General features: G+C 37.2%; 1 long non-coding RNA gene across 1 annotated transcript; it reads right to left on the bottom strand.

The window, feature by feature from the left end:
• Positions 1 to 240: 240 nt before the first annotated feature.
• LOC123331950 lies at positions 241 to 9,632 on the bottom strand. Its single transcript, XR_006548764.1, has 3 exons — positions 9,512 to 9,632; positions 2,130 to 2,241; positions 241 to 291 (listed from the first exon to the last, which is right to left on the bottom strand). It is a non-coding gene; the product is annotated as an uncharacterized LOC123331950 (long non-coding RNA).
• Between the last annotated feature and the right edge of the window lie 595 nt (positions 9,633 to 10,227).

Here is a 10,227-nt window from a genome sequence, read left to right on the forward strand (position 1 = left end):
CCAAGATGGTTAAAAACAAAAACAAAAAAAAGCTAGTCACAAGATTTTACCAAGAAATAATCATCAGGAAAGCAGGGAATACATAAGTCCAAAGCTGAACAGAACAGCAGTGCCCAAAGGAGAGAGGTAGTCGAATAACAACTGAAAAACGCAAACTGCAAACACAGTGTAGGTTTAAAACAAAAACGACTGGAACATGAGGCTCCAAGTCTGAGAGTAGGGTCATCCTTCTATTTTTGATACGAGTGTTTCTTTATATTGGCAGAATAACACTGGACGTCTTAAATGGCTCTAAAAAATAAAATGCACCAAATCCATTTGAGAGGTTACAGTGAAGGGGGAGGGGGTAGATTTTTCACCAGCATTACAAATTGAAAATTAATTTCCATTTACTTCTCCATTTTTGAGGAATTTATTACATAATCAGTAACAGAAGTGGAGGGGGGGTCACTAGAACGACACAGCAACATGGAGATTATATTTAAACACCAGAACATGGATCATTGCAGTGAAGTGTCTGCTTTCTCAACCATGACTTGTTCTTAATGAAAAATCATCATGTGGACATTCAGGTCAATTTGATTCTGTCTACCAGGAGACACTAGGGAATCCCAAATTGTGTTTCTCAGCTGCTGGCTGGTGGATTACCAGGCAACACTTTAATTGCTTTGCATATACAAACAACCATCTTTGCCCTCATCATGACAGCAATTCATTTCTCTGCCTCCCTCATTCTCCCTCTCATTCCTGGATCCAGATCAAAGAAGTGGTCTTCAAGCTCACCATTCTGGACCATTTTGTAAATTGATGATGGTTGAATCAAATGATTCCAAATCATTCACCAAACACTGTGATGTATCAATTCTAATTTACTGTTATTTTATCTTAGTAGGAAAAGCACAGTAATTCAGTATCTTCATCTTTGCAATAAAATACTGGAAGATTAAAGTCAAACGTAAGTAAAAAATAATTTAATATCTACTTTCAGGAGTGAGTGTTGAGTTGGTTTTCCTAAATACAAAGCCTGAGATGGGGATTCTTGAACAAGTGATTTATTGAGGGAGTACTCTCAGGAGAAAGGAAGTGAAGAAAGCTGACACAGTGGGTGAAAGAAGCCAACCAAGAAAGCGGTCTAACCTGGAGTCTAGATTGAACTGGACGCTACAGGGAGTTCTAGAGCCTGAATTGCACCACAGAGTAGGTACTGCCTTTTGTATGCCTATACCAGGAAGTCATTGACGGGGCGGCATAAAGAATGTGTGCCGGGGAAAGTTATCTCCTAGGCAAGATGAGGCCAGTTCTCTGGAGAGGAGCCAGTCAAAACTCAGCAGCGAAAGAATGGGAGCAATATCCAGGTATAGAGGATCTTGGTATGACCCAAGCAGGTCTACTAGAGGCGGAAAGTAATTTTCTAGCAACACTTTCATTGCTTATTAGACCATGGAATTTGTGTAATAAAAGTTGTGAAGTTTGAAATCTGTACCATATATTGCTTGAAACTTCACAAGTGTATTTCAATTTACTAAAACAAGAGAGACTGGGTTTTTAGAATAATGTCAGCTTAAAATGAGACAGGATCTACACTTTTAGGGCATAGCTACTAATATGATTTCACAGAGAAATAATACTTTTAAACTGAGTCACTGATGATTGTCAACTGGAAGAGACTGTACCAACACAAATTGCAGCATTTTGAAATATATGACAGAATAATGAGGATTTGGGGTACTTCAAGACTTCTATATAATCTCTGAAATATTATATTTTTACAAAATAAAAGTGAATCACCTTTTTCTGACCCCAAAATGGGAAAACTTCACAAAATGAGCTGTTTCCCCAGAGAACTCTGAACAGAAACATGCAGCTCTTCATTCTAAAATCAACATTTATCACCCATCCCAGATCAGACATAATTTTTAAAAGAACCACTGCTAATAAGTTGTAAGATCATTTATAAGCAAAAGAGAACACTATTTATTATAATTGGTACCATTGGCCTAAAGCCAGGCAAGATCTTAAGCTGCAAATAAGGCTCCAGATGCTAGCCAGTCTTAATCCAAGGATCTTACCATTTAGCAAGTTTTTCATCCTCCTACTACATGTAAATGAGAGTGACCGTCCCTCCATACCTTCAAATATAGGATCTGGGAGCTCTGTGCTTTGATTTCTGATGAACCACTGCATACTGCTCTGTTCCATTGCTTTCACTTCCACTCATTACTGGAAACAGCAGTAATTTCACTGCAAGGGGAAAGTGGAAGGCATCAATATTCATCAAGTATTTTTTTTAGAAAGCTGTAAATTTACATATGTCTTAATGAAGTAAATTTTTACATCCGTGATCTTTTAAAATAACCCTACCAAATATTTATTCTCTTTCTACAGCAAAAGAAACTCAATTTAAAAGAAGCTAAATAACTTGCAAGAAGTCTCACAAATAATAAAAGAATGGACAGGTATTTGAACCCTAAGATTGGTCTTTTATAGATTTTGTGCCCTTTTATTATACCAGTTGTTCTCGAAGTGTGGTCCCTGGACTGGCAGCACTGACATAACCTCAAAACTTTTCGGAAGTGCAAATTCTTGTACTTGATTACCTAGATACTGCCAGAATTAGGCACAGAAACCTACATTTAACCAAGTCCTTCAAATGTTTGTGAATCATGTTCAACTTTGAGAATCTCTGTCTTATGCTGTATTTCTTTTTCTTTTCCAGTGGAAACAAAGAGATAAAATTTTTGATTCAGCTTTAGATACTATTCCTCTTAGAAACTGGGTCCTGTGAACCCCAAAGACAGCCCTGAATTTCAAACACTGTTTCTGTTAAGTTTATCCAAAGTTTTATTTACTTTTTGCTTTTACTTGAGGCTGGTAAACAGGTCTGTTTTCTGGGCATCATTCCAAATGTCTCCAGCATTACCACACCTTTCACTTAATGCTTGTTTATTCATTCATCCATGCAGTCATTCATGCAACTACTATTATTTTAAATCCTTTCATGTGTTAGGTACTATGGTAGACTAGTAAGATTAATGGACCCACCAGAGATGTCAGTGTCCTAATCTGCAGAAACTTAGAATATGTTTTATTACATGGCAAAGAGAAGTTAAGGTTGCAAATAGAATGAAGGTTGTTAATCAGCTTAGCTTAAAATGATGTGATTATCCTGGATTATTATTAGTGAAGTGAAGTCACTCAGTCCTGACATTTTGTGACCCCATGGACTGTAGCCTACTACGCTTCTCCATCCATGTGGTTTTCCAGGCAAGAGTACTGGAGTGGGTTGCCATTTCCTTCTCCAGAGGATCTTCCTGACCCAGGGATCGAACCCAGGTCTCCCGCACTGTAGGCAGACGCTTTACCCTCTGAACCACCAGGGAAGTCCACCAGGGAATTATTATTAGTACCCCCCAAAATGAAATACTTAGGTGTAAATCTTAAAAATAAACATAAGATCTATATGAGGAGAACTAAAAAATTCTGTCAAACAAAATAAAAAAATAAAGGGAGAGATACCCCATGTTCATAGATAGACTCACAATTGTCAAGATGTCGATTCTTCCTGATTTGATCTATAGATTCAATGTGTGCATGTATGCTAATGAAAGGTTGTTGCTGAGCTGTGAAAGACGCTGGGATTCTTGGCCTCTGGAGGAGAGGAATTCAATCTGGGGCCAGTGACGAGGCTTGATTGCTTAGAGCTTTTGTGTAATAAAGTTTTATTAACGTATAAAAGACATAGAGAAAGCTTCTGACATTGACATCAGAAGTGGGCACAAAGAGTGCCCATCTGCTAGTCTTTAGCTGGATGTTATATAGCTACTAGCTGTCTGCTAATTCGAGAAAGGAAATCTCTCAAAACTCAGAGACTGGCACCAGGCGCCTTACCCACAACATGCATTTTGAGATAACATTGGCACAAGGTGAGTTGTCCTGGGCCATAAAATGATTGACAAGAATCTTGAAGAAAGGCAGTTTTCTAGTGAATACAGTCTCATTAGCATAGCTTAAGAGAACATTTGCATGAGTAAAACATACTGGTTTGTCAAGTTGGTTCTGAGTCTTAGGTGGAACCAACTTGAGGACACAACAGAACCAACAGAGTCTAGGGTAAATATATAGTTCATTAACATAGCTTAAGACAAACATTTCCATAAGAAAAATGCATTGGTTAGCTCAAGGTTTGAGAAAAGTTAAGTTTAAGTGGAACCAGGTACCATTATGGCAACACAGAATTTTAAAAGAAACCTCTTTTTAAATTTGTATGGATATATATATAAAGCTTCAGTATGAAGAACCGTCAACTGTATTAGGACTTGTACTAAAAAGTTGAGTGGAAAAGATTTTTTTGTTCCATTGTACAAGTAGTTCATGTTTTATATATAGACTTTTCCTCAAAATTTCATTGGAATTTGGGACACATTTTCTCACAGAAAGAAAATATGTTATGCTTAGGTGTTCAGGGAAGCCTATAGATGTCTGTTTAACCCATAATGTACATGAAATAGTCTATATCTGCAATGAATAAAACAGAAAATAAAAAAAAAAAAAAATAAATAAATTTGTATGGAGAAGGGGAAAATATCTTTCCTCCTGCTGCTTAAGAGAGAGAAAAAATGTCTGACACTTGCAGCCTATTTCCTCCGTTTGGAGACCCCTGGCCTTCCTGCCTGTTACCATCTCACCAAGTTGTGTCTGACTCTTTACAACCCCATAGACTGTAGCCCGTCAGGTTCTCTGTCCATGAGATTTTCCAGGCAAGAATACTGAAGTGGGTTGCCATTTCCTCCTCCAGGGTATCTTCCTGACCCAGGGATCGAACCCACGTCTCTTGTGTCTCCTGCACTGGCAGGTGGATTCTTTACCACTGAGCCAGCTGGGAAGCCCCAATAGATTCAATGCAATGCCAACTAAAATTCCACCAAGTCATTTTATGGATATTGACAAACTGATTCTGAAGTTTATATGGAGAGGCAAAAGAACCCCCCGCCAAAACCAACACAATATTGAAGGAGGAGAACAGAGTTGGAAGACTGATGCTCCCTGACTTTTAAGACTTACTATAAAGCTACAGCAACCCAGACAATGTGGTATTGGTTCAAAGAATGGACAAACAGATCGATGGAACAGAACAGAGAACCCAGAAGTAGACCCACTTAAATACATAACAAATGAGCAAAGGCAACACAATGAAGCAAAGACAGACTTTTTAACAAATGTTTCTGGAACAATAGGACATGCACAAGCAAAAAATGAATTTAGACATGAACCTTACACACTTCATAATAATTAACCCCCAAACAGATCACAGACTTAAAGTATTAGTCACTCAGTTGTGTCCAACTCTTTGTGATCCCATGGACTGTAGCCCACCAGGCTCCTCTGTCCATGGGATTTCCCAGGCAAGAATACTGGAGTGGGTAGCCATTTCTTTCTCCAGGGGATTCCGGACCCAGGGATCAAACCCTGGTCTCTTGAATTACAGGCAGATTCTTTTACTGTGTGAGCCATTGGAGAAGCCCCACAGACTTAAAGGTAACATGTAAAAATTATTAAACTCCTAGAACATAGGAGAAAATCTAGATAACCTTGGGTATAGTGATACTTTTTGAGATATAACATCAAAGACATATTGCATGAAAAAATAACTGATAAGCTAGAATTCATTAAAATTTATTTTTTTTTTGTCCCATTAAAGACAATAACAAGATAATAGGAAAACAAAACACAGACTGGGAGAAAATATTTGCAAAAGACACATCTGATAAAGGATCATTATTTTAAATATACAAAAAAATTTTTTTTAACTCAACAATAAGCAAAAACCCAAGTGAAAAATGGGCCAAAGCTTTTAACAAGATACTTCACCAAAGATATGACAAACAGATGGAAAATAAGCACATGAAAAGGTGTTCCACATCATATGTCATGAGGGCAATGGAACATAAAACAATGTAAAATCATTAAGTACCTATTAGAATGGCAAAATCTGAAACATGGACAATGCCAAATTTTAGCAAGGATTCAGAGTATCAGAGACTCTTGTATATTGCTGGTGGGAATGTATAATGTTTCAGCCACTTTGGAGGCCAGTTTAACAGTTATTTCAAAGTTAATCATCCTCTTACCATATGATCTAGGAATTGCATTCCATGGTATTTACCGAAAGGAGTTAAGAACGTATATCCACACAAAAATTTGCCCATAGACATTAGTAGCAGCTTTATTCACCATTGCCAAAACTTGGAAATAGCCAAGATGTCCTTTAGTACATGAATGGATAAACAAACTGTGATACACCCAGATAATGGAAAATATTCAGCATTAAAAAGAAATGAGCTGTCCAGCTATGAAAAGACATGGAGGAACATTACATTCATATTACCAAGTGAAAGAAGCCAGTCTGAGAAGACTACGTACTGTATGATTCCAACTATATGTCATTCTGAAAGAGGCAAAGCTAGAAAAAACAATAAAAATGTCAGTGTTTGCCAGGAGGTGAGGAGATGAAAAAGCAGAGCACGGAGGATTTTCAGGGCAGTGGAAGTATTCTATATGATATTACATGATGGATAAATGTCATTATGCATTCATCCAAACTCACAGAATATACAACACCAAGAGTGAACTCTAAGGCAAATTACAGACTTAGAATGATTATCAATGTATATAGAATGATATGATTATCAATGTATCAATGTATGTCCATCCTTGGTAAAAAATGTACCATTCTGGTAAGTGACATTGATGACAGTGGAGGTTATACATGTCAGGAGAGTATATGAGAAATTTCTACATTTTTTTTCAATTTTATCATAAACTGAAAACTGCTCTAAAAAATGAAGACTTTTAAAAAGTCAAATGTTTTATTTGAAAAGCAACTTAGATCCCTTAAAAGTCAGTTTCTTCCTTAGCATTTCTTTTGCCAAAGTGAGCGTGTGGGAAGAGATGCTGTTTTACTAAGAGACTTCTATATAATTTTTCTTCTAGCTGAAGATTTTGAAAACCATTTAAAAACAGTTTCACAGTGTACTCTCCTGAATGACATCTTTCCTTTGATGCAGAGGAGTAACTTTTTTAAAAAGCAGTTTTTAAATAGTTGCTCTCCCTAAGGCAAAGGTACCTCATTCTAATGTCTTTTCAGCCTTTTGCCCTTCTTCACCCTCCATTATTTTTCAAGTCTTTTGCACTCCTGATACAATTTCCTAATATTTTATTTAGTGGAATGACCAAATGAAGTATTTAATTCTATGTTGCCACCCATCTTAAAATCATAAAGAAAAATATTCTAGGTAACAGGACTCAACTTTTTTCTGTGTTTCATTTCCAATACATGTTTTAGTTAATTCAACCATTTCAGCCTGATTTTCTTTTCTTTTTAATAAAAGAAACCCAAAAAGCTCAAATCTTCATGGTTGTAAGAAGAGATAAAAAGATTAAAAATGGAACTGCTTTAAGTACTCAGCAATTAAAAATAAAGAAAATAAACAGGGTCTGGAATTTTACTGCAGCACCCACAGTAGCAGAAGAAGGGTGTCATATTCACTATGATATTTTTTTATATTTCACCAAACTGTATAATATAGTTAGAATTTGCCAGGCCTTCTTAATAATGCATAAACCTCATATTTGTATATAAACTTCCTTTTGGAGAGTTCAAATCTCCTTTATAACATTTCCTCTAACCATGCCAATATTCTACTTGGAAGGCTTATTTTATTCCCAATAACAAATGAGAAAATGAGACCTAAAAACTCAGAATATCTGATGTGCATTTATAAGTCTGAGCAGTTGTTGCATCAAAACTACAAAGCAAAAAAAAAAAAAAAAAAAAAAAAAAAAAAACAAACCAAAAAACTACCAAGCCTCTATTTCTTAAATTCTAATCTATCATTTCAGCTTTAACTCATTACTAGATTAAAAGTAAATATTTATTCTTTAGGGTAAGAAACTTTTATCCATGACTGGTTTTACCTTTCTGTGTGACAGAACTAAAAGCAAGACAAAATATGTATTAAAAACTAAATTAGATGCTACACATCACATATCAGAGGACAATGATCCCTGAGACCAGGAAATCCAATGGGGTGAGCCTGTGACTGCATCAACTTAACTTACTGTCTAGAGAGAGTTTCCAGGCCCCAACAGAGTGATGGAGAACCCAGGCTGCACCTAGAGGTCATCCTGAGTTGAGAAGACGGAGCTCAAGTCTGGGTATATCAAAACAGCTCGAGTTTTCAGGCAGTGTACTAGAGAGGAAAGAATTGCACCAAGAGAGAGCTCCAGAGGTCTGCAGAGGGTCCCCACATCTTTCTCTAAGTACAGAGCAATGCATATATATTGACCACACTGTGAGGAAATTACCTGCTATCAGAGAAAGAACCATCCAGAGGCAGTTCTCCGTGAGTCTGCAGGGGTTTCATAACAAAATATCACAGACTGGGTGACCTAAGCAACAGATGTTTCTTTTCTCACTGCTCTGGAAGTCCAAGATCAAAGTGCTATCAGGGTAGGTTTTTTCTGTAGCCTCTCTCTTCACTTGCAGACCTTATCAACTGTGTCCTCCCATGGTCTTTTCTCTGTGAGTGTCTGTCCTTCGTGTTTCTTCCTCTTCACATAAGGAGATGAGTCTTATCAAACTATAGCTCCAAACTTATGACCTCATATAATGTTTATTATCTCTTTAAAGGCCCTATCTTTAAATAAACTTACACTGGGAATTAGGGCCTCAACATACTAATTTGCAGGGGGTTGGGGGGTGTCATAATTCAATCCAAAACAGTGTCTCTTGTTTCTACATGTTCTACAAGCAGATTCACCAACTGTCTTTGTTCTAGTATAGCTTTTCAAGGATGTTTTTACAGTGAACTCTCTTAGAGGATAGATATAATGTTCTCCTTGGAAGCAAAGAACAAACTTGCTTACTGTGCAGGAAAAAAACATCTAAATCCACTAAGCTTAGGGCTTCCTGCCTATAATGCAATCTTCGGCAAGTACAGGAGTCCCCTGGTCCTCTTTACACCATCCTGTGAGAACTGTGACTCACAGAACTGGTGAGCTCTGTCCAGGGTCTTGTGACTTCTGTCAGCGTTCATGGTACTGTGGTAGTTAAGTTGTTACCTTGTAAGTAGACCAAAAGCTCAGATCTTTCATAGATTTTTCACCACCCAAAAGAATTAGAGTAATAATTAGAATAATCACTCCAGGAACACCAATGGTTCATGGTCCCACTAGGCAAAATGGAAAACCCTGTATAGGGTATAGGGGAGAGGGCTCAGAATGACATTGCTACAGTAATGGAGAAAGATTAGCCCTCGATTAATGGCTTCACTAGTTTTATCTGGCAAAGCTTAAATGCAACATTTGAAAGGATGAAAGTATTTCCAAGTAACTTACCTGCAACTCAGAAGAAAGTTCAAGAATACACAGAATCTAACAAGGTAATATTTGTCATTTTTGGCATTCATTTAAGAAAAATGACTAGGCTTTTAAAGAAGCAGGAAAATATTACCTATAATAAGGAGAAGATTCAGTCCTGTATGTTCATTGGAAGGACTGATGTTGAAGCTGAAACTCCAATACTTTGGCCACCTGATGCAAAGAGCTGACTCATTTGAAAAGACCTTGATGCTGGAAAAGATTGAGGGCAGGAGGAGAAGGGGACGACAGAGGATGAGATGGTTGGATAGCATCACCGACTTGATGGACATGAGTATGCGTAAGCTCTGGGAGTTGGTGATGGACAGGGAAGCCTGGCATGCTGCAGTCCATGGGGTCACAAAGAGTCAAACACCACTGAGTGATTGAACTGAACTGAACTGAATAAACACCCAATATCCACGAAGTTCAACAACCCACAAACATCAGAAAAGGAAGAAAAATACACCATGGCACATCACATTCAAACTGCTTAAAAGCAGTAATAAAGAGAACACCTTAAAAGGAGCCAGAAACAAAAAGACATTTTTATATAGTGGAACAAAGGTAAGAATTACCTTAGAATTTGCACTGGATTCATTGCAAATGAGAGGACAATGGAGCAGCATCTTTAAAGCAATGCTTGAATTATATACCCACGGAAAAACAAAAATAAAAAAAGACCTTTTCATGCTTACAAAAGGTGAACTAATTCTTTACCAAGACTGGCATTTCAAAAAATATTAAAAGAATTCTTCAAGTAGGATCAAACTTACACTAGATGAAAATCTGTGTTTTCATAAAGGAATG

This window comes from Bubalus bubalis, chromosome X, assembly GCF_019923935.1.
Source record: "Bubalus bubalis isolate 160015118507 breed Murrah chromosome X, NDDB_SH_1, whole genome shotgun sequence".
NCBI classification, from domain to species: domain Eukaryota; kingdom Metazoa; phylum Chordata; class Mammalia; order Artiodactyla; family Bovidae; genus Bubalus; species Bubalus bubalis.